We start from the raw sequence: 24,932 nt of genomic DNA, 5'->3' as shown, positions 1-24,932 counted from the left end.
GACCCTAATTTTCCATTTAGGGGGGGGGGGTCCTAATTGGGTCATCTAGTGGGGGGTAATACTAGTTAACCCTTGTTATTATGCTAGAACGAAGAAGATGGTAGTACAAGATCCAAATACGGAGGATCATAACTGTACATAATGGAAGACTCTGAAGAAACACAAAGGGGGCCTTATTCCATTGCTAGGTACAAAGCCCAGCTTAAGCCTCAAGGTTGAGTGATCTTTGCAAAGTCCAAAGACTTCTTGCCATAGTGAACTTCCCCATAGAAATTGTTCTTGTACTCCCCAAACAAGCATTCTTTGTACTCGGTCCCTCCGTCCTTGTCAATTGCTTCGGGAAGTGGTCCTATTTTCACTTCTGGTCTTGGTCCCAGGAACAATGGTATGGATACTCTTGAATGTGTACTCATTGTTCGAACTCGGTGTTATGCACTCTTGTATCTTCCATTGCTTAGTATCTGCAAGACAAGACTTAATAATGTAAATTAGATCAAGTCTATGTACATAAATCAATACACATATCAAAACCTTTTGAAAGCAAATCCATTGTCCACATGCACTAAATATTAAGGACCGCCTAGGTTGTGATATTATCATTCCCACCTGCAATGTATCACCAATGTTGATAACCAATGCGCCATCAATAGGTGGGATTTCTATCCACTCTCCCTTCTTCCCAGTATTTCCGTTATCTTCTACTTTGATAGACAAACCACCAACACCATCTTGTAGTAATACAGTTAGTGTGCCTATGTCTGAGTGTCTAGTAGCACCAACTGTTAACTCTGGGGCAGGGAAAGTTGGATAAAAGTTCATATTCATGAACCTTAGCCCCATGTATGCATCAACAATTGAGGTATCCATTGTCACTCCAAGACCCTTCATTAAAACTTCCAATATCGTTTTTGTTATCTTGGTTGATGCATGTAGGTACTTAAGAGCCACTCCCCTGCAAAATATTTATAGTTTCAGTATACTTAAGATGAGATAAGATATTGACAAATAGATATGTGTTCCAACATATTGATAGTTGGAAAAGATGAATTTATGGGCATCCAAATATGGAAAAAATCACGTAATGGGCAACATTGTTTTTTATATATCTTTTGTTGAAATCTCGATATATATCGCGATATATCGTGATATATCACGATATTTTGTTCTATGGTAGAGATTAGTGTTGTTTGGTGGGAGAACCTATGAATCTTGTTAAAATAATACTACACCTACTAACCATTGGAGAAAGAACTGTTGGGTCCCTCACCTCGTGAAGTATTGGAAACTGGTTTTGTTTTGGAAACCAATTGGAGTTGCCTATTAAACTTGGGGTTTTAATTCTTTTAGGAAACCAAATTGGAACTTGGGAGTCTATAAATACTCTCATATGTTAGTATAACACAAAAGTGAGAGAAAACCAATTTTGAGAGCAACCAACGTTGAGAGAAAACCCTTGCAAAGAGATAAAGTTTGTAAGAAGAGAGATCTAGTAAGTGTTGGAGAGACTTATGAGGAGTGATTGTAATCTTCCTTCCCAATCTTATAAAGGATTTGCTCTTGTTGATTAGGTATCATTGGCCGAACCACGTTACATCTTGTGTTGTGGTATGTTTTTACTTTCTTTGCATTATTATTACTGGTTTATGATAGTTGTTGATTGCTTAGAGAGTTGGGCTTGCTAAATTTGTTGTAGTGAAAGTTTAGATTTTTCGATTGGAGTATAGAGTGTTCATTCAAGCTATCTTAGAGGGGATCGATTGGTATCGTTTTCCCCAATAAGTGGTATCGGAGCCGTGGTTAGATTAATCACAAAGATTGTTATCCAAATCTTTCTCAGAAGGTGTTTGATAAATTCCTGAGAGGAGGTTTGAGTTAAAATAGCTTGTTGAGATGGACCATTCTGTAAACACTCGCATGACTAGTCTGAATAGAGGTAACTACACTATTTGGAAAGCCAAGATGGAAGACTTGCTCTATTGCAAGGACTTGGCACAACCCATTGAGAATGGAGGAGCAAAACCAGATGCAATAGCGGTGGCTAAATGGAGCAAGCTTGATAGAAAAACAATTGAGTATATTCGATAGTGGATTAATGACATTGTCTTCCACCATGTATCCCAAGAGACTACTGTTTTTTGCTTATGGAAGAAACTCGAAGACCTCTATGAGAGGAGCTACGGAAGTCGGCTGGAAACATGGTACTTCTCATTAAGAAGTTTGAAACATTAGGTACAAAGAAGGTTCCTCAATGTCTAAGCATCTTAATGAAGTACATAATACCATCAATCAGTTGCACTTGATGAAGATTGATATGGGTGACGAAGTTGAGGCTTTGTTACTATTAAGCTCTTTACCCGACAGTTAGGAGACTTTAGCAGTTTCTCTTGGCGGAGCCGCTAAGGATGGAATAATTACCATGGAGATGGCTACTGGGGCATTGTTGAATGAGGAAACAAGAAGGGGTTCATGAAACAGCTCCTCTCACTCAGAGATCCTTGTCACAGAGAAGTGGGGAAGAGATAAGAGTAGAAAACCATCTCATTCTAGAGATGATGACTGATAAAAGTGAAATTGACTAGCTTACCTACGAAATGAACGATGAAACTCAAAACGTAAGTAAACTAAAACTATTTATGATGCTATATTTTATCAAAGATTCTACTCTCAATCCTATGAGATATAGTGGAGTAGAGTGATTCGTTCTACTCCTAGTCCTTCCGCATGCTGTGTTCTCTACGTATAGGTATTCTTAACTCTAAAGTCTAATGAGAGATTTATGAAAAGGCAACTAGACTACGATGCAACTACCCACAAGATGCAACTAGTCGGTTATCAAAATAACTAAGGGAATGCTACGTTGATTCGATGATAAGGAGTTAGAGGGGGATTGATTCCACCTTAACTCGACTTAATCCTATTAACGACGAATCGTCAAATCTGAATTGAATCGCTTCATGAACAATTGGTTCTTCCTAATCCCTAATTACACATGGCATTCCTACCAATTCATAACTAGCATGTGAACGATTAAACCCATTCTCATGGTGAACTAATCGTTTCTAGAGTGGAAAGGAAATTACGATGATTCTACGATAGTCGAAATCAAGCTTTCATCAAGGCTTCTGAACCCCCTCTAATGGAGGTTTAGCCGAGAATCATTACGCAATCATTTCTGATTAAAGTTAAACTAAACATGATATAAAGAATTGAAATTTACTAATCTAAATTAAACATTAATTAAAATCTAATTAATAACTAAGAATTGAATAACAAGTAGTAAATGAATCAGATCTAACACAAATGTAAATGACAAGAATCGAAATTTAACAACTAGCTATTTTATTAATCAAACTAATTAAGAGTAATGATTCTAATAGTTTAATCTAAAACAAGAATTGGATTTGAAATTAAACTTAATTAAAACAATTAAATCTAGATCTAGAAGCTATTATAATGGCTACTTTCTATTCTAAGCTCCTTTATTTTCTAACCTAAAAATCTAATATTCTCTACTAAAAAATCTACCATTAACAAAGAGCTAAGCTTTTGTTTTTATACTTTCAGATCCAAAAATCGTGCATGGGCTTGGAGCCATGTTTTGGGCCAAAGAATCAGGCCCAAAACCCAATTCTTTCAGTCCAAAAAGGCCTCTTCAGCTGCAGTTGGCTTCAACAGACTTTTCGTCCACTTCTGCTCTTCTGATTGGATCACAGCTTAGACCTTTGGAAAGCTCTTTCCGAGCCGGTCATTTTGACATAAGGTAGGCCCCATTCCGAGGTCTGAGTCCGAAGATATGGCCTTTGGAAGTTCTGCTGACTTTGTGTGCTGTTTCTGCCCGCGTCGACTTTTCAGCTTTTGACCGGGCTTTAGAAAGGCTTTGTCTTATTGAATCTTGGCCTTTAATCATAGAACTCCTTAGTAACCGACCTTTGCTCCTTTATCTCACTAAAGTGGCACATTTCTGCACATAATGAACTTTGAAGCCTGAAATGCATAAAAACACGTAATCAGTGTTAACTCTTAATTATTACTCACATAATTGGTCTAAAAGTATGTCTGTTATAGGGTTAAAACTACAGTTTTGGGCTCTTATCAAACCACCCCCAAACAGCATTTTGCTTGTCCTCAAGCAAAGATGAGAAATTAGAATAAGTGACAAAAAATGGAGTTCTAACTACTCGTTTACTGAGTCGCGATTGCATTGACCATATGCAACAAGGCCTTAAACCACTAGGAATTCCCTAGTGGACGAGTTATAGCCTCGTGAGAGTTTTCCAATGAAGGTACTCACAAACTTCATCTATACTACAACGACTAAGAAATAAAACTATTGTTTCCTTATTCATGCTCTAAATTATCTATACCTCTCATTAGCAATGCATATATTGTAATCAAGTCGAAACCTAAGCTAATATATGCATAATAATTAATCATCTACAATAAACATATATACAATGAGTAATATTATGAAATGCAATAGTCGGTCCGTTTCTGAAACTCGGAATAGCATCCTTAAGTAGGTTCTCACAATAATAGTCAAGATACAACACTCTGATTTTTCCACTCAAGTTTCGCTACTCTAGTGCGCAGTGGGCACACTTTACCTTACAATCTCAATGACAACAAGGAAGCCGGAGTCAATCAAACACATCTGCCATTTACTATCACACTAACCTATTCCTAATTGAGCTAGAGGTCTTTATTAGGTGTTGCGGGGATTAGGAGATGGTTTAAGAAGGAAGGAAATGGATATTCAAAAGGACAAGTCTGAGATAATAGAGTCTTCATATTATGTAACTTAGAAAAACTTGTTATTTTCTTTTTGCTTCTATACTTTGTTTCCATCCTTAGCCATATTTTTTTTTCCTTTTCTTTACTTTGGCTTTTTTGACTCCCTTTTATTTTTTTTTTTTTTTTTTTTTATTTTTTTATTTTATTTTATTTCTTATTTTTTTTTTCTTTGGATGGAAATTTCTTTTCTTTATTTTCTGAAGAAATTAACTAACTTTTGTTTACACAGGTTTTTCTCTTCTTCTTTCTTCCTCATTCTATTCTCAGACTTATCTTAATTGGGTAGGTTGAATATTATTATTATTATTTTTTTTTTATTTTTTTTTTTGTAACAGGATAAAGGATTTGTGGTTTATAAAAGGCTAAAGAAAGGCTCAGAGGGGCGACTAGCGGAAAATAATTCATAGGTTTGAATTTCTGGCTATATCGATCCAAAGAAGGCCTAAATTCTCGCTTAGGATATGGTTTTGTGATCAAGCAAGTGGACGTGTGATATCTCTATCCGGATTTTACTTCTCCCTTGTGTCATTTCTCAAATGTTTAAGCTCATATAAGGCTTTAGGCTATATTCTCACAGGATTTGTAGAATAAGTACTCTAGCCTAGATTTCAAAACTTATCGCTAACAATCATCGATACTCATGTAATATATTTATAAATAGATGCAAAGATTATTACCTACATATTAACCTATGTTTCTAAAAAATTATTCGATGCAAAAGCTACGGAGATTTCTAGATTGTTAAGAGCATAGAGAAGGAAAACAATACCACTATTCCTAAGTGTATAGCATGAACTTATTTATTTATATTTTTGAATTTTTAAAATTTTAACTAGAAAACAAATGCATATTAACTCTATCTATATCCTAACAGATGCCTTAATTACACGTGTTTCTATGCCCCCCCAAACAAGAAGCATGCGTTGTCCTCAAAGCATTTAAATAAAGAGGGTAGGAAAAATACCATTGAAATGCGTGAAATTCAGGGATATCTGCAAAACAAAGATAGAATGTACTAATATAGGAAATAAAAACTGACGCAACTCTATACGAGTTCTACCCATTATGGGGTTAACAAGAATGAAATTGCTTGGGACATAAGCAGACACTAACTAGAATGAAAACTTACCTTATCTCCCGCATTACTCATCATCTTACTCATCCTCTTCTTCCATAAAGAGGTGAGGTTCCTTTGCGTCCTGCCATGCCATGATAATTTGCCAGGCTTCCCGCCATTTATCATCTATTATTGCTAACCTATTAAGAGCCACTTGGTCTGATGGGGTGTAGGGTGCAACCTGATGAGGTTGTATCCTCCACCCTTGCCAAGTCATTGCACGGAAGGATCGAATAATACTATTAGTGGGTCGTACAGTGTCGACCGTAATCCAATCTGTGAAACGTGTACAAAAAATAGGAAAGAAACATAGCATAATACAGGAAACTAGAAAAGGCATAAGAAGGAACTTATGCCTCATGCTATGGGATCGAGCTAAACTAGACATCAAGGTTCGGGAAGGTCATGACACATACGTCCCGTGGCTAAAAGCAAGAAAACGCTGCAAGTGGCATCATTCACGTAAGAAAAATGCCATTCCCTAAAATATTTAGCATGATCCAAAACATAACAATTCCTATGTTCATGGACAAAGGCTACCAAAAGCGGCGTTATAGTCCCTTTGGTCCTCGATACGAAAAATGCCCGCCCATATACGACTCATGCAAAACTCATAAGTGTAGACATACATATTATCTACCCAATAGCACCATGGGTCTTATATTTTCAATGGCATAGCAAGTCCAAGAACAAATGCTAGCAAGAATCGGTAATTTCCATTGGTTCATTATCAATGTTGATGGAGAACACTTGTTCTCCATCCGGTCTTTCAAAGAAAATGCGGTTATCGTAAAAATAAGATGCTAGTGTTGGAGAATAAAGTGCATCCGGTCTTACCATAAGCTGCTCCCTAGCTAACGTGATGTGATCGCCTCACAAACCAAGCACCATAAGTAGTGCTTTGGAACAAATCTTTGAAAGACTGTTCGGTATCGATTGTTGGAGATGTCATCTCAAACTTACGCCTGGAATAGCTGCGAATGATCCGGATACTTCCCGCAGAAAACCGGAAATTTTTCGTCCACGGAAGTCGAGGAGCGAAAAGCCCTCGAGTAGTTGGAATTCCCAGTGTTTGAGCGCTGGTCGCTTCTTTGGCGCTTGTGAGCGCCTCGACAAAAATTCAGAAAAAAATATGCAGAGCGAAAGTGCGCCTGTAGAGGGCGCTGAAAGTGCTTCGGAGTTCTTGAAACTTCGGAAAATGAGGCTAAACGCGGGGAATCTTGGGAGTGAAAGGTGAGTGATGGAGTTTAGGTGTAGTGTGAGTTGTGAGTGTAGAATGTATGAAGTTTATATAGGTTTTAAGTTGCTAAAACGGATCGGGAAGTTGCCAAAACTAATTACGGCAGTTTCCGGAAATCCTAAAATTTCCAAACCCGAAAACGGAAACAACTCATTATCTTGATTCTAATTCAAACCTAGTATCTTTTAGGTTGAATTTATGATAGAATCTACCTATTTAATCTAGATTTCATCCTACCCTTATACTTATTCCTGGATATGCCTAAACGGCCATATTTTCACCTTGACTCCGCAATAAATTCTAACACGAGGGTTATCTAAAAATCATGCTGGAATAGATAAAACTACCCCAAAACAATTTGGGAAGGTGGGATCAATATGAGACAACCACGCGTAATAAAAATAACCGCATTATATTAAAATTTTCATTCGGAGTACATTTCACTATAAAATTCAAATTACGGAAATAAACTTACATTAAAATAAATAACAATAATGAAACTACAAATAAACATAAAAACATCAAACGATGCTATCCCTAACTCCTCCGGTACTGGTAGCGGAGGGCACACGGTCCGGAGACTGGTCCTGGGCTCCTGATAGGCCAGCACCATTCGTCCTTCGACGACGACGCTCGTGCCTCGATGGTGTGTCCTCAGAAGGAGAGTCCCCGTGAGGTGGGAATCGTGTAAGCATCTCTTCCCGAAACTGGCGCTGAGCTTCTAGCTCGGCCCTCATCTGTTCCCACCTCTCATCCTCTCTCTGTGTATGGATCTCGAAGTTATGATACATCGTTGCCTGTCGAGTCCGGAGGTCTTCGCAAATGGTGTTGAGCGAACGCATGCCATGATGAATCACAGCCATGCGTTCTGCGTCTGACCAACACCTCTCCAAGGCATCCGCATCAAAACAAGTCAAATCCTCCTCATCCTCCGAGGCATTCTGATTTCCCCCAGCCTCCTCGGCATTCTCCTCTCCACCAGCCTCTTCTTCTTCTTCTCTATCGTCAGCCAACCTCCAAACCCGTTGGACACACTCTTTATAGATGCGAGGGTTATGGTGTAGGGTGATGTACGTCCTATCAGTCGCCTGAGCTGCTCTCAACTTCAGCATGATCTTTGTTATCAACACAGGGAGAGGTGCAATAGACTTCCCTACTCCCCTAATCATGCTAAGTAAAAACTCCAAGATGCAGAACTCATACTTCCGCTCCTGGAGTATCCATAAGATGTGGAGGCAGTTCAGGCCGATGTCGCTGACCTTCTCCTTCCCCAGGACGTTCCGACCAATCCACTGAGCTGTAGCCAGCTGGTTGGTCCTAAGGAAAGCCTGTCGAACACAATGCGATCTCGCATTGTAGTCCCCTCCAATAACTGTCTCGTTCATCAATGGCTCTACCCCATTATGTTGGGACTCCTGCAGGGTGACATCGGATCGATTCTAGGCGGATGCCTAGAATCTCAACCAACAACCAATCGTCACTTCCTTCCTCCTCTTAGCCACCACAACAAAAATCCTAGTCCCTTCCAACTCCCTCAGTATTGTAGAACCGCCCCGACTAAGTCATCGCGGGTAATAGGCTTCAGTCGAGTACCACAAGCTATTCCAGTCTCGACTGATCATTTCGTCACCGTAAAACGGCGCGAAGTGGTCGCCGGTAAAAGCTTGCTCTGGTAAAATTCGGCGTTGTTGAGCCATTGGAAGTTTGGAATGTAGTGGGGGTTTAAATGGGATGTGGTGGTGGGATTTAAATCGACCGACTGAAGTAACAGTGGTGGTGGTGGAGTGGTGGCGCAGCAGCACCAAAATTTGGAATTTCAGGTGGTTTTTGCTTATTTAATTTGGTGGAGGTGGTGGTAGGGTGCGTTTGGAGTCGATTTGGGTTGGGTATTGATTGGGGGCGTGGGTTAATTTAGGTTTTCTTTTTATTTTTTATTTTTATTTTTTTTGTTTGTTTGAAGCTTTTGGGCGTTAATGGAGGATTTTGAAGATGATCGCGACTGTTGGTGAAGGTAAGGGCACGGGTGCGCTGTCGGTGGGCGCGGGTTGGGCCCAAGCCCAAATCGAAATTTGTGATTTTTTTTTTCGATTTTTCGCGAAACTTCAAATCAAAATTGCCGCTTCGTTACCGGTCCGATTTTTTCGAATGAGTTATGGAAATGATCAGGAGAGAATTTCCAATCCAATGATCCATAAAACACTCTATTCTGACCGTGGATGACATATAAGATAGTGGAAAATGCCTCGAAGTGCGTACATGACGTACGTTATGCGAACAATTGTACTCTAAAATCATGGATTATGTCAACCCGAATCGTAATATAAACGGCCTAAGCAACTGTAATGGGACATAAACATTCTAGGATCGGAAATTTAACACCCTTGACCCCAAACAAATTTTTTTACAACGGAGCTTAGAAAATTTGTTTTAGCAAATGGGTCTTTTAAAGTCGATTCCCGAGACTTCCTATTATTACTATGTTTATTCTATATATATATATATATATATATATATATATATATATTTATATATATATATATATTTTTTTTTTTTTTTAATTTTAAAAAGAAAACAATAAACAAGAAAGACATAATTCACCCCATAGAGAAACATGACTCAAAAATCCGAGAAAATATGCAAGAGTGGAAAACGTGAATTATGTTTAAACATGGACTTAGGTTCCGGTATTTACAGCCACACACTCCATAGAGAGGGCCCAGTTACCTTAATGGTGCACTCACCAATATATGGAAATAAAAGGAAATGCACCAAACACAAAAGTTGAGTCATTTATAGTCAGATACTCGAGACTTTATCTAAACGTATGTATGAACATGCAGGTTACCATATATCAACAACCGAAATAGTTGTGGATCATTCCATAAATAAATATCATAGAAAACATATCCAAACATAATCAAGCACTAATATTTCCTATGACGCAACCTAGTGAAATGAAAGCGAAGTCGGATAACCCTATTACGTAACCTAGCATGCACCTTCTTTTTCATTTTTGAATGAGTGGGTGTTCTAGTAAATAAGTGTGGAAAAGTGAATGGTTGTGGAGAATATGGTGGATATGGATAAGTTGTAGAAAGACAGACACAGAAAACAATGAGGATGTGGTTTTAGCACAAAACTCATTCATTGTGTGTGTAGGGACTGTCTCAAGTCTGAAAATGAAGGTGTCAAATGGGTTGTCCTTCTGAAGTATTTGTTTACTAGGTGGATTTAAAAAATTATGGAGCACAGGAGAAACAAAAGGATCGAGTGCAAACTCGAGATTCCTTTCAAAGGGTGGAAGGAGGGGAGTCGAGATGGATGTTGTGCAAAGTAGTTCTTGATAAGGTGAATCATCACCTGCTCTAAGAAACTCATCGAATTGCTCATCTAGATTGGTCATATCCTCGTTACTATGATAGTCCTCTACATCTTTGAGAAAGTCATCTATCTCATCCTCATCCGTAATATGTGTATCGACTAGTGTAGGGATGGAAATGTTGGAGTCTGAACTTCCAAAGGAAAGAAATTTGGGCATATAATTATCCGGGAACGTGTTGTTGAAATAATCTCAAGCAAAGCTCTCGATCATGCTAACCTTTCCATCCATAGACGAATCGGGTAACTGTGTCTTTGTTTTAAAAACATTGACTTCAACAGCAAGATGGCCAAAAGACATGGACATTGAACCATCGCGGCAATTAATGAGCGCATTGGCAGTTGCCAGAAAAGGACGCCCTAAGATGATCGGGACAGAGTCTTTAACGACTTCTGTATCGAGGATGACAAAATCAGCCAGATAGTAAAAATCCGGAATTTTTACCAGAACATTTTCGACGACACCCTTAGGATACTTAATAGACCGATTAGCTAATTGCAACATCATTTTAGTGGGTTGCATCTCGTCTAGACCTATTTGTCTATACAAGTAAAACGGGAGTAAGTTAACACTAGCCCCTAGGTCTAATAACGTGGTCGTTGTATAAGAATCTCCTAAGGTGCATTGTATAGGAGGACGACCAGGGTCCTTGTACTTAACAATTCCATTATGTTCAGATAGAGTTGGGAATTATTCTGTTAAAAAGGCGTCTTTTGGTATATTGGTCTTACGCCTAGTAGTACACAATTCCTTAAGAAACTTAGCATGGTGTGGTAGCTTTTTTATAGCTTTGAGGAAGGGAAGGTTTATAGTTAGATTCTTGAAAACATCCCTAATCTCCTCATAATTTGTATCCCTAGTTAACACGGCTAATTTTTGTGGAAACGGCGGTTTCTGTTTATATTTAGCAATGGTATTCCTTGGATGTTTAACCGTGGCTTCCTGTTTCTTAGGTTGTGTTGTAACTGGTACCTCTACAGTGGTAGGCTCTTCAGTTTCTATTTCGGTATCTAGTAATATAGCAGGTGTAGGGGCTACTGGTAGGGTAACTATAGGCATAGTTACTTTGTTATCAACCACTCTGCCAGAACGAAGAGTGGTGATGGCCTTTAGCTCACCTACATTTTCATATTCATTACTAGTATTATCGGTTACCTCAAAGGCTGTATTTGTTGTTTTAGTATTAGGTATTGCGTGACCTGGAAACACACCTTTGGGTTGGGCTTTATCTTGAGCCAACTGTTGGGTTAAATTATTAACGGATTGTAGAAGCTGTTGGTTAGATTGAGCCATGGTTTGGAAAAGTTTTTGGCTCACTTGTATGAAGGTGTCAAGACGATCCGGTTGTGTGGGTGTAGTAGTCACGGGTGGTGTGACTGGAACTATTTCACGTGAATTATTTATGGGTGGATTTTGATAGTTATTATTTACCGGAACGATACCTCTATTAGCATTATAATTATTATAACTACCTTGACCTTGTGCTTGACCTTGTCGAGGTTGCACTTGGTTGTTATAATTATTAAAATTACCCTGACCCTGTCCTTGTCGTAGTGGGGCTTGGTTAAAGCTGTGCGTAGGCCTAACATATTGATTATTGTACCCTTGAGGTGTGACATTTTGGTTATTTCTCCAACCGAAGTTGGGATTTTGTCTCCAAGGGGTGTTAGGTTCACTATTAATGGAACAAGCCTGTTCATAGGCAATAGGGACAAAGGTGAGTCGGGATGCTCGTGGGGCTCCGAGAAACTACATGGATTTGAATTTACATTCATGACGGGGATTGGCTTTTTTTGTACAGAAATGGCCTCTACCTTTTTTGTGAGGGATTTAATTAGAGTTTTAAGCTTAGGATTTGATTTAACCTCAAACATACTAGTAGCCTTAACTGTTGAAGAAGAACTAGCGGAGCGGGAGTAATCGTCACTACCCCCCCAATTATTATTACGCTTAGTCTGATCTTCCAAAAATTTATATGCCTATGAGGCTCCTTTACTTAAGAAACTACCCCCATTCATTATGTCTAGGACTCCTTTATGGTGGTGTAGAAGTCCTTTGAAAAAGGCACGAACTAACGTGTCTTTCACTAAATTATGATGTGGACACTCTTTAAGGAGATCGGTGAAACAATTCCAAGCCTCTGAAAATGATTCATGAGGATTTTGTCAAAAGAAATGAATCTTGGAAAGCATCTCATCCGTCTTTTTAGGGTGGGTAAAATGTTCCATAAACAAATGAACAAGTTTAGCCCACGAGTCCACGAATTAGGGCGCTTTGGCGTTAACCAAGACGCCCTTTACCGCTAAGGTGAAAGGGAATACCCTCGAGTTTAATTTGTTCCGCACCAACCGTAGGATGGTGGAATGTTGTTAGGACTTGTTCAATCCTATGCATGTGCCGATAAGGTTTTTCATGGTCTAATCCATGAAAAGCGGGTAACAAATTAAAAATATTTGGGGATTCGAAATCCCCATCGGGTCCGCTAGAACGATGCAAGATTTGGGGCTATCGCTCAAGGCTTTGTAGAAGTCGAGAGAGAGTCTCTTCTTCGGGGGCATTGTGGTCGTCGATGATGTGTGTGAAATAGTAGCTAGAGGTGTAGTGGGTGGTATACTAGATAGACTTGTTTGTTGACGTTGTTGTGTAATTACGCTACGTGTTTTTTGTTCGCCGCACCTTAATCTCATACAAGGCTAAAACCAAACTTAGCTAAACACATCAACACTCCAAATAATTCGATATACTAGTATAAACCTCTAACGGAGAGATGCGAGGTGTGGAAGAAAGGAATACCTGATTGCGGCCCTTGCTTCGCTTATGAATAACGCCTTGTTTACGCGTGTTCGGTGTATAACAAGTTAGAACACTGAAAAATATGAAAAAATCAAAGTTCGAATCAAAACTATCCGAAATCGGAAAAATTTGCTAAGGGTGGTCGTCGCAGCGATAGAAGCGCTGGCGCTCCGTAAACTTGGTATTCCAGAGTTTAAGGCGATGGTCAGCTCCACATGGGGCGGTCGCGCTCCAGTATATAGCTGAAGTCGCTCTTTAGAGCCGATGGTCAGCTTCGGTGTTATTTTGTCGGAACTTTCCGACGTTGAATCGGATAACCACAATATGAATCAAACACGGGTGGGTGGGTGAAATGGGACTTTAAGAAAAGTACTAACACTACGAAAACAATACGAAAGTGAAAATAAGATGGCAGCGGCGCCATTTGATAAAAGATAAAATTTGATAGTCTACCTACGAAATGAACGATGAAACTCAAAACGTAAGTAAACTAAAACTATTTATGATGCTATATTTTATCAAAGATTCTACTCTCAATCCTATGAGATATAGTGGAGTAGAGTGATTCGTTCCACTCCTAGTCCTTCCGCATGCTGTGTTCTCTACGTATAGGTATTCTTAACTCTAAAGTCTAATGAGAGATTTACGAAAAGGCAACTAGACTACGATGCAACTACCCACAAGATGCAACTAGTCGGTTATCAAAATAACTAAGGGAATGCTACGTTGATTCGAAGATAAGGAGTTAGAGGGGGATTGATTGCACCTTAACTCGACTTAATCCTATTAACCATTTAATCGTCAGTAATCCGAATTGAAACTTTGCCAGAACAATTGGTTTCTTCCTAATCCCTAATTACACATGGCATTCCTACCAATTCATAACTAGCATGTGAACGATTAAACCCATTCTCATGGTGAACTAATCGTTTCTAGAGTGGAAAGGAAATTACGACGATTCTACGATGGTCGAATCAAGCTTTCATCAAGGCTTCTCAACCCCTCTAATGGAGGTTTAGCCGAGAATCATTATGCAATCATTTCGATTAAAGTTAAACTAAACATTATATAAAGAATTGAAATTTACTAATCTAAATTAAACAATAATTAAAATCTAATTAATAACTAAGAATTGAATAACAAGTAGTAAATGAATCAGATCTAACACAAATGTAAATGACAAGAATCGAAATTTAACAACTAGCTATTTTATTAATCAAACTAATTAAGAGTAATGATTCTAATAGTTTAATCTAAAACAAGAATTGGATTTGAAATTAAACTTAATTAAAACAATTAAATCTAGATCTAGAAGCTATTATAATGGCTACTTTCTATTCTAAGCTCCTTTATTTTCTAACCTAAAAATCTAATATTCTCTACTAAAAAATCTACCATTAACAAAGAGCTAAGCTTTTGTTTTTATACTTTCAGATCCAAAATCGTGCATGGGCTTGGAGCCATGTTTTTGGGCCGAGAATCGGCCCAAACCCAATTCTTTCAGTCCAAAAAGGCCTCTTCAGCTGCAGTTGGCTTCAACAGACTTTTCGTCTACTTCTGCTCCTCTGATTAGATCACGGCTTAGACCATTGGAAAGCTCTTTCCGAGCCGGTCGTTTTGACATAAGGTAGGCCCCATTCCGAGGTCTGAGTCCGAAGATATGGCCTTCGAAGTTCTCACCGACTTTGTGTCTTTGTTTTTACGCCTTGCGTCGACTTTTCAGCTTTTGACCGGGCTTTAGAAAGGCTTTGTCTTCTTGAATCTTGGCCTTTAATCATGGAACTCCTTAGTAACCGACCTTTGCTCCTTTATCTCGCTAAAGTGGCATATTTCTGCACATAATGGACTTTGAAGCCTGAAATGCATAAAAACACGTAATCAGTGTTAACTCTTAATTATTACTCACATAATTGGTCTAAAAGTATGTTTGTTACAGGGTTAAAACTACAGTTTTGGGCTCTTATCAATGACATAAGCAAATATAGGGGTAAAGCTAGAACTCCTAAGACATATAGACAATGTTACTATTGTGCCACCAATGGTCACTTCAAGTATCAGTGTAGAACACTGAAGAGGGATGAGAAGAATAACTGTGTATATGAAGACATGGTAAAGAGGAACATAAGCACAGGCTGAGATACTACTGATAGGGTTATATACTAAAAACATTACTTTTGTATTAACTCTAATTCTTTATATTTTGAATGAGAATCATATGGGCAAATGTTATGCATATTATATATGTTATTAGTTATATGCATGTGTCTAATACTTTCTGTTGTAGATGATATGGTGTAGACACACAGAAGATCATATCATCAGTACCTTATAAAGTATAAGGAATCGTTTACAACCTAGATGGATTTGGACAAACCATTGGTACGGTTGTAGTATAATCTGGTATTAGAGTATCTTGACTATAGGATTACACTGGTACACTTTGTGTGTATTGAACAGGACCAAGTGAGGTTATTTCTCCTTCTACTGATTATATAAGAGAACAAACGCCTCTGTTATTATGGATGCTTGTCCTCCTAATCCGGATATAATAACGGACACTTACATGCATTGTACATTGCTTTAAATCATCAATGAGTGAGATTCATTTGTGAATCAACAAACTCGATGGATTGGGTAATGACATTGTATGTAAGGTGTGCTGTTGATTATAGAAGGAATCCGTGTCCCGCAAGAAGTCGGGTTGATGATGTCCCCTTGAGGAGCTCAAAAAGATTGTCATGTAAACCCTGCAGGTGGATTTATTCCGCCATGACAATGAGGTTGAGTAGTACTACTCAAGGACCTAAGAAGTTGATTAATGTAGTTGTCAGTAACTTGACTTAATCAACGGACATTCGATATCTTAATCACGGGGAAATCAACGAGCATATAATATGGAGCCCATAAATGCTGACACTTAATTTGGGATTAGGGCGGTAGTGCAACAATGGCCTTTAGTGGAATAAGCCATTTGTTGACGGACTTGGGCCGTGTCTTCTGGGCGAACATAGGAAGCCCAAGCCCGTCAGGAGGCCCAACCCTAATTTCTCCTCATGGTCCTTGTTGTAGCCTATAAATAGAATAATCTCTCTCTGGCCGAAATTCACTATTCATTGTTCTGAAAAAAAGGCAAGAAAAGTAGATCTGAATTTGTTTCTGATCTTGAGAGAAAGAAGGGGGTTGGTAGATCGTTGTCCACACAACGTCTAATCTATTATAAAGGAATACAACAGAGATCAAGAGGTTGATTTCGGATTTCATAAAGCTTGGATTCTCAGAGTTATCTAAACCGATTATCAAAGGTATGCTTTCTCTATCCAAATCGTGAGAACCTTTTAATTCTGCTACGCGTGGTTCTCGATATTTGTAGAAATAATCATTATGAAAATAACGGTTTCTACAACTACCGCACTAGTAGACGATGGTCTAGTAGGAATTGTGTCAGATTGTGGTTAGTGCTATGTTAGCACCTCATGTCAGGATACAGAGTAGGTGATAGATACAGAACATCCTATCACCTCACACCGCACAGGGGATTCTTCACTACCTACAGCTGTGGTGAATTTGGTGAGATAAAGATGGGTAACAGTGGCGTCTCAAAGATAATAGGAATTAGGGATGTTCATGTAGAAACCAATGTCAACTACACCTTGACACTCAAGGATGTAAGATATGTCCCTGACATCCAGTTAAGCCTAATTTCCGCTGGAAAGTTATATGATGATGGCTTTTAAAACTCATTTGGTAATAGGGTATGGAAACTGAATAGAGGTTCCATTGTAGTAGCCAAAGGGAAGAAAACTTGCTCGCTTTACAAGATACAGGCTAGCTTGTGTAAAGCAGAGTTGAATGTGGCACAAGAAGAAGCTTCCTCCGAACTATGGCATAAGAGACTGTGTCATATGAGAGAAAAAGGCATGAAAGTTCTTGCCAAGCAAAAGGCCTTGCCAAACATAAAAGGTACACATTTAAATAGATGCACTCATTGTTTGGTTAGAAAGCAACACAGGGTGTCTTTCCAAAGATTCCCTTCTCATAGAAAGGAGAATGTCCTTGAGCTAGTACACACAAATTTATGTGGCCCTATGAAAGTGATGTCCCATGGGAGAGCTTTATACTTCTTGACTTTCATTGATGATGTGTCAATAAAGATATAGGCATATAGTCTGAACACCAAAGATGAGGTTCTCAGTGTGTTCAAGACTTTCCATAGCATGGTGGAAAGAGAGACAGGGAAACATTTGAAGTGTATTCACTCAGATAATGGCGGTGAGTACATTAGGCCATTTGAAGAGTATTGCAAAAGTCATGGGAATCGTCATGAGCAGACTATTTCCAAGACACCGCAACACAATGGTATAGACGAGAGGATGAACCAGACCATTGTAGAGAGGATGAGATGCATGTTGTCTTACTCTAAGTTATCATGGAGTTACTGGGTAGAAGCAATGTGCACAGCCATACATGTGATCAACTTATCACCTTCGAAGCCTCTGAATAGTGATTATCCAGAGAGAGTATGGTCAGGCAGAGATGTTGATTTTGGATACTTGAGGGTATTTGGGTGTAGGGCATTTGTTTATATTCCCAAGGATGAACGATCCAAGTTTGATGACAAAGCCAAGAAGTACATTTTTCTGGGTTATGGGGATGAGAAGTTTGGCTACAAACTTTATGATCCAATCAACAAGAAGGTAATCCAAAGTCGAGATGTTATGTTTTTGGAAGACCAAACCATAGCAGACTTTGAGAATGGTGAGAAGCTAGAAGCTTTCACAAATGATCTTGTTGACTTAGATCTAGAAGTTCCTACTGTGGAACATGTAGAAGGCATTGAGAATGCAGAGAACCATGGATTTGAAACTCATGATGATGATCCTATTGCTCATGATGGGATAGAACCTATTGATATAGAAGATACAGATGAAGTGCATGAGTCACCACCTGAGCAAGCAGAAATGCATCCTCCTGAGCCATAAGAAGATGGGGTAAGGAGATCCAACAGAGAGTGACAAGCTCCAACCAGGTATCCACCACATATGTATGTTTTACTATCTGATGGTGGAGAACCTATGTACTATCAAGAGGCTCTTGAAGGTACAGACAAGGAGAAGTAGTTGAAGGCCATGCATGATGAGATAAATTCTTTGCATAAGAATTGTAACACCCTCATTTTATTAAATGTCCAAAATTAATTATTTTTCAAAATAATAATAATAATAGTAATATAATATTAGTTAAGTCTTAAGTTAAGTGGAGTGAATATGTATGTTTGACTTTTTGGAAAAAAGAGGGAAAATAGTTTGTTTGGTTTGAAAATGATTTAATAGGAAAGTTTTTAAGTTTTAAAATAATGTGTAGAGATTCTATTAATAAGGAAATAGGGAGAGAATAATTCCGAAATTTATGGGAGAAAATATAGAACGTTTCTTAAAGTAAAATATGGCAGAATTCTTTAGAATGGGATGGTTTTTCAAAAATGGAGGTTTTTAAGAAAAACTAATTTTTCATTAGAACTAGACAAGTTAAAACAAAGAAGAACGGAGCACGGATCATGCGTATTCTAGCTGGCGCGAAATCGATTTTTCTTTCATATTCTAGATACGTTTTTCGCAATACAGGTGAGTAGTTATTGTTTTGTTTTTATTCACCAAACCTAGAATTTTATGGGTATGAAGAAAACTTTACTGTCAAAGTCTTCGTTCAGTTTTTGTGTTCAGTTTTCTTTTCTCTGTCGTGATTTTTCTCATACTGTCGAATTTTCAAATTGGTTACTTATCTTTATATTCATTTGCTTAATTAGTGAAACTATGGAAATTTAATCTGTTAGAGCTCGGACGAGGCTGTTAATGGCGGCACTAAGAAATCGCCAGTAAAATTTATGTGAACTGTTATTGTTGTTTTTTGTTGATTGAAGATTGGTGGTAGTAAGGGGATGAATGTTAGGTTGTTGTGGTATATTGGTTGAGTGATGGAGAGGGGGCTGTTGAAGCTTTAAAAAAGGCTGTAATGGCGCGTCGAGATTTATTAGTGTAGAGATCAATTGGTGAGGAGTGAGGATGTTTGGGTTTGATTAGAATTAGGTGTTTGGGTGGAGATCAAAACCCAAACCGATTGGTGGTGGTTGGAGGTTGGCAGTGGTGTGGATGAAGCTTCGACAGGCGTTAATGGCGGTCGAGATCTGTTGGAGGGTGATCTCGACAGTTACTAAAATTGGTGTTGGTGTGAATTAAAGTTATAGGGTTTTTGTTCAGGAGCAAAACCGCTGGAATAAGGAGGTAAGGAGTGGTGGTCGGCGCGCGAGCTGGTGCGGTGGAGGGAGCTGGTGAAGGAGATGACCTATTGGTGTGGTTGGGCTTTGGCTTTGGCCTAAGCCAATGGGTTTTGTTTTGGTTGGGCTTTAGATCTGTTTGGTTTGGACCGGACTAAGTTAGTTAGTTGTTTGGGCCATTTTCAGTTTAGTCTTTGGGCCAATTTTCTTTTCTTTCTTTGGGCTGAACCAATTAAAGTTTTGGGCCAGTTTATGTTTCATTTTTTTAGTTGGCCTTGGGCGAAACCTATTAGCTTTCTTTGGGCCAGTTTCAAGTTTGTTTTGGGGCCGGTCCATATAAATTAAAATAGATCTAATTGGGTCTTTAAATGTTTAGAATGTTGGGCTTTGGTTTTGGACCTTGATTGTGGACTATTGACTGTTTAGTTACGTACCTTTTTATGTTGTAAATTGTATGGACAAATCAAATGCTAATATGGTGTAGAAGCCTGCATAAATTGGTTTTTCATTATCTAAGAAAGATTTGACGTTGATATTGTGCAATTTTTGACAAGTGATGAAATAAAAATCTTAGGAGACATAATATTCCTAAAACGCTATAAAAATGTTATGCGGTACGTTTGGAGAAATTTTGACATTATGTGGTATGTGAAAATTGTTGTTATGTTAAATGATATCATATGTTAGGATATCTATTGAATGCAATATCTTTGAGAAATTGATATAAACACTCCATTATTATATATGTGAGATGCTACTATGAGGTAGTATAGTATTTGTAGATATTTCCCACAGGATTATGGCTTAGTGCAATAATATATTGGCACGTGAAAGAATGAAAGTTGTTATGAGATGTATGGAGATATTTCTAAATATAGTGGCTTAGTGCAATAATGTATTTGACATGCACGTGATAAAGTGAAATGGTTATGAGATATAGATGTATGACACTTGAATAAATTACGTAACGAAAATCCTGGAACCTAGCTACCAAAACTCATGCGATTGGCCCATGTGAAGGGTGTATGTGATATGATTGGCCATTCTAGCGTTTCAGTGAATTTGAATTTCCCTTCTGGCATAAGTAATTTGATTGACCCTTATGGCATTTCAGTGAATCTAAATGGCCCTTCTGGCGTAGCTGAATAGTGGCTTGATTATTCCGTTCGCAAAATTATAATGAGACGCGCGATATTTTATACAGAATGGTGGCAGTACTCACATAATAGCGTTCGTGTGGGGGTTACCTGGTATGCGATATCCCGCTTAGGATAACTACGCACGGAGTGGTTCATTATGTGAGAGGAGGCATGTGGATGTACATGTTCGGCGTTGGGTAGCGATTGTGGTAGCCAGGAAAACTAGGTAAAACATAGAGACGATGTGATTCTAGAGACACTTGAAGAAACTCTAAACAATAATTGTGATGATATATCAAAGCGTACATTAAATCGATAATAAATGATTTATGGTGGTTATTAAATTGGTCTTTGATATGGTTCTTGTTGGTTCAAATGAGATGTTTGGAATTAGGTATATGATATGCTTGTTCTATTGTAACTTAGGTTGCATTCACAAGGTTTTGCAGAAGGGTGGGTTGAATTAATTAGTTATGCAGTGTGACCCACTCTGTAATTTGGCCTATACCAGTGTAAGTAAAAAGTAAGTTTATGTTTGTTATTTGATTATTAGATATAGTTGATCTAGTACGGTTTGAAGCTAAGGCGCCTTGGTGGAGGAACTAAATGCCTTACTATTAATGAATTAGAAGCTAAAGCGCCTCATTGGAGGAACTACCTGCCTTAATTAGTGTATATAAGAATATTATATTAGTCGTTGGAAGTTAAGGCGCCTCGGGGGAGGAACTAACTGCCTTATGGATTGTGTATATATATGTATTAGTGTAATTTATATTTTTGGGCTACTCACACCAGCATTGTTTATAATACTGACCCGATTTGCATGTTTGCTTACCGGGTGTGTTCATTAAATGAACATAGTTGATAAGTCTTGACAGGTTTAGTGTTGAAGAAGGTTGGTTGCTACTTGTGGTTTGCGTTAGCATCGCATTTCAGGATATGTTTTGTTTTCCCTTGAGGTGCAATGGATTTTCAGTTGAGACAATGTTTTTGTATTTTCATTTGTAATTATAATTAAAGAGTTATTGAAATGAGATTTGTAACCTAATCATATTTGTGAATTTTTATAATGAAGATGACTTTTGTTTATTTGAAATTTTTATTGGTTTTTAATTATCCTCATATTTAAACTGATTATGGGTTTTTGGAAATTGAGAGTGCATCACACCTCGAAAATCGAAGAGTCGGGAACAATTATCGAAGAATCACACTTATGACTTATTTGAGAAACCGAAAGGAAGAAAAGTTCTAAAAAATAAGTGGATCTTCAAAGTCAAGCATGAGGAGAATAATCCACATCCAAGGCACAAAGCTCGCCTTGTTGTAAAAGATTCAGTAAAAGGAAATGTATTGACTTTGATAAAATTTTCTCTCCTGTACTTAAGATGACTTCTATCAGGGTTGTATTAGGTCTGACCGCAAGAATAAACCTAGAGGTTGAGCAACTAGATGTCAAGACAACTTTTCTTCATAGAGATCTTGAAGAATATGTCTACATGGACCAGCTAGAGGGGTTTGAGGTCAAAGACAAGGCGCACCTAGTATGCAAGCTGAAAAAGATCTTGTATGGGTTGAAGTAGGCACCGGACTGGTACATAAAGTTTGATTCCTTTATGGTGAAACATGTCTACATGAAGTCCGCTTCCGACCATTGTGTGTTTGTTCAAAAATTTCCAGATGGAGATTTGATAATGCTCTTGTTGTATGTGGATGATATATTGATAGTTGGCCAGAACATCAACAAGATATCCAAGCTAAAGAAAGTACTTGAGTAAGTCCTTTGAGATGAAGGATTTGGGTTAAGAAAAGTAGATACTCGGGATGCAGATCACTCATGACAGAAAGAGTGGGAAGTTGTGGCTTTCACAAGAAAGATACATTGAAAAGGTGTTGAAGAGATTCAACATAGATAAAGCAAAGCCAGTTAGTTGTCCGCTTGGTGGCCAGTTCCGCATGACCAAAGGTATATATCCAAAGGGTGAGCATGAGCAGAATGAAATGGAAAATATTCCTTATTCATCCACAATGGGCAACTTGATGTATGCAATGGTGTGTACAAGACTGGGTATTGCTTTCGCCGTTGGTGTTGTAAGCCAAATTCTATCAAATCGGGGTAAAGAGCATTGGGAAGGTGTTAAGTGGATATTGAAATATCTCAAGGGCACTTCCAAGGCGTGTTTGTGTTTTGGTAGGAGTAAGACCTTGTTTGAAGGCTACACAGATGCAGACATGGAAGGTGATGTTGACTCGTTGAAGTCTACTTCCGGTTATCTGTTTACATTTGCAGGGGGACGGGGAGGAAATTCTTGGCAATCAAAGTTGCAAAAATGTGTTGCCCTCTCCACTATAGAAACCGAGTATATTACAGCCACTAAGTGTTGCAAAGAGATGTTATGGATGAAGAGGTTCTTCAATGAACTAGGGCTAAAGCAAAAACAATTTGTAGTTCTGTGTGACAGTCATATCGCCATCCAGTTGAGAACGAATCCGAGTTTTCATTCTAGATCCAAACACATACATGTGCGTTATCATTGGATTAGAGAAATTCTCGAACAAAAGCAATTGTGCATAAAGAAGATCCATACCGACAAAAATGGGTCGGATATATATGATGACCAAGGTTTTGCCTAAGGGCAAGTTCAATGCTTGTTGTGCTACTGGCGGATTGGTGGCACACTCCTCCCACTGATTTGGGAATGTGTGGAAGTATTATCCCTCATGGTTCAGGAGGGGGAGATTGTTGAGTCCCTTACCTCATGAAGTATTGGAAACAAGTTTCGTTTTGGAAACCAATTGGAGTTGCCTATTGGACTTGGGGTTCTAATTTTTTTAGGAAACAAAATTGGAACCTGGGAGTCTATAAATACTCGCATATGTTAGTATAACATAGAAGTGAGAGAAAACCAATTTTGAGAGCAACTAAAATTGAGAGAAAACCCTTGCAAAGAGATAAAGCTAGCTTGTAAGGAGAGAGATTTGTAGAAGAGAGATCTAGTAAATGTTGGAGAGACTTGTGAGGAGTGATTGTAATCTTTATTCCCAATCTTATAAAGGATTTGCTCTTGTGGATTAGGTATCATTGATCGAACCACGTTATATCTTGTGTTGTGGTATGTTTTACTTTTTTTGCATTATTATTATTTGTTTGTGATAGTTGTTGATTGCTTAGAGAGTTGGGCTTGCTAAATTGGTTATAGTGAAAGTTTAGATTTTTCGATTACAGTATAAAGTGTTCATTCAAGCTATCTTAGAGGGGATCGATTGGTATTGTTTTCCCCAACAAGAACAACGTTAATATTCATAGAACAATCTACTAATGTATATCTATTTATTTGTGCGATTCAACCCAGTAACCCGATCCCCTTGCCGGGTCTAATAACATTGACATAAAAACATTTTGTAAATAAAGTGTAATGATATATATTTAAGAAAATAGAAAATTTTCATTCTCTTACCTGATTTGAACGGCAAACATACGTAATCCCAAATTGTTAAAATTGGAAACCACATTGGCCAAAGTGTTAAAAGAAAATTTGTTGCCTATTATGTGAATTTTGGCTATGCCCAGAAAATCATTTTTTCCTTTAATATAGTTAATAGTTAGACAAATAAACCAATCTAAAATTATATATAATTATTATAACTCATAAAAAGGATGTGCTTCTTAATAAAGCTTTTGACCGGTCGGTCGCCGCTGTTTAAGAGCATCATCATCACTGGTATAAATCATGCTAACATAGTCCCTCCACTGCAGTACTTTGTCTTTCTTTGGCAAAAAGCTTGTGCCATATTTGACCAATGGACTTGGGCTTACCCCATTCAGATACACTGACTTCTTATCTGGAGGTTGGTTGAAGAACTGATTGGATAGACAAACCATGGTTCACCACTTGAAAGAATCCAAGAGTTTTAGCGGACTTCACAAGTGTCTCCACCACTCGATCATGTTTGGCGCCATCAAGTTCAGAAAGATCGATCAGTCAGAGTGACACGACATGCGAGTCCATATTTTTCTTGTTGATTCGCTCATGTTCAGGTTGAATAAATCGATCTGGGACCTCTGATAGTCCCGAATCGATCATGCCTTTCACACCATTTCCTTTTTTGACTACAAAGTCGAACAACTCTATAGGCAGTGCCATTGAGGTTTTCATTTGTCTTGTGAACTAATATCTAATCTAACTCCTGTAGAATGTTGAGTG

General features: G+C 38.3%; 2 pseudogenes; one reads left to right on the top strand and one right to left on the bottom strand.

The window, feature by feature from the left end:
• Positions 1-24,932, bottom strand: LOC147475557 (scopoletin 8-hydroxylase-like; annotated as a pseudogene).
• On the top strand, positions 12,616-12,709 carry LOC147475558 (small nucleolar RNA R71; annotated as a pseudogene).

This window comes from Coptis chinensis, chromosome 9, assembly GCF_015680905.1.
Source record: "Coptis chinensis isolate HL-2020 chromosome 9, ASM1568090v1, whole genome shotgun sequence".
In the NCBI taxonomy this organism is placed as follows: domain Eukaryota; kingdom Viridiplantae; phylum Streptophyta; class Magnoliopsida; order Ranunculales; family Ranunculaceae; genus Coptis; species Coptis chinensis.
Note: the sequence above shows the minus strand (reverse complement) of the source record. Positions and strands in the feature narration are given on the sequence as shown.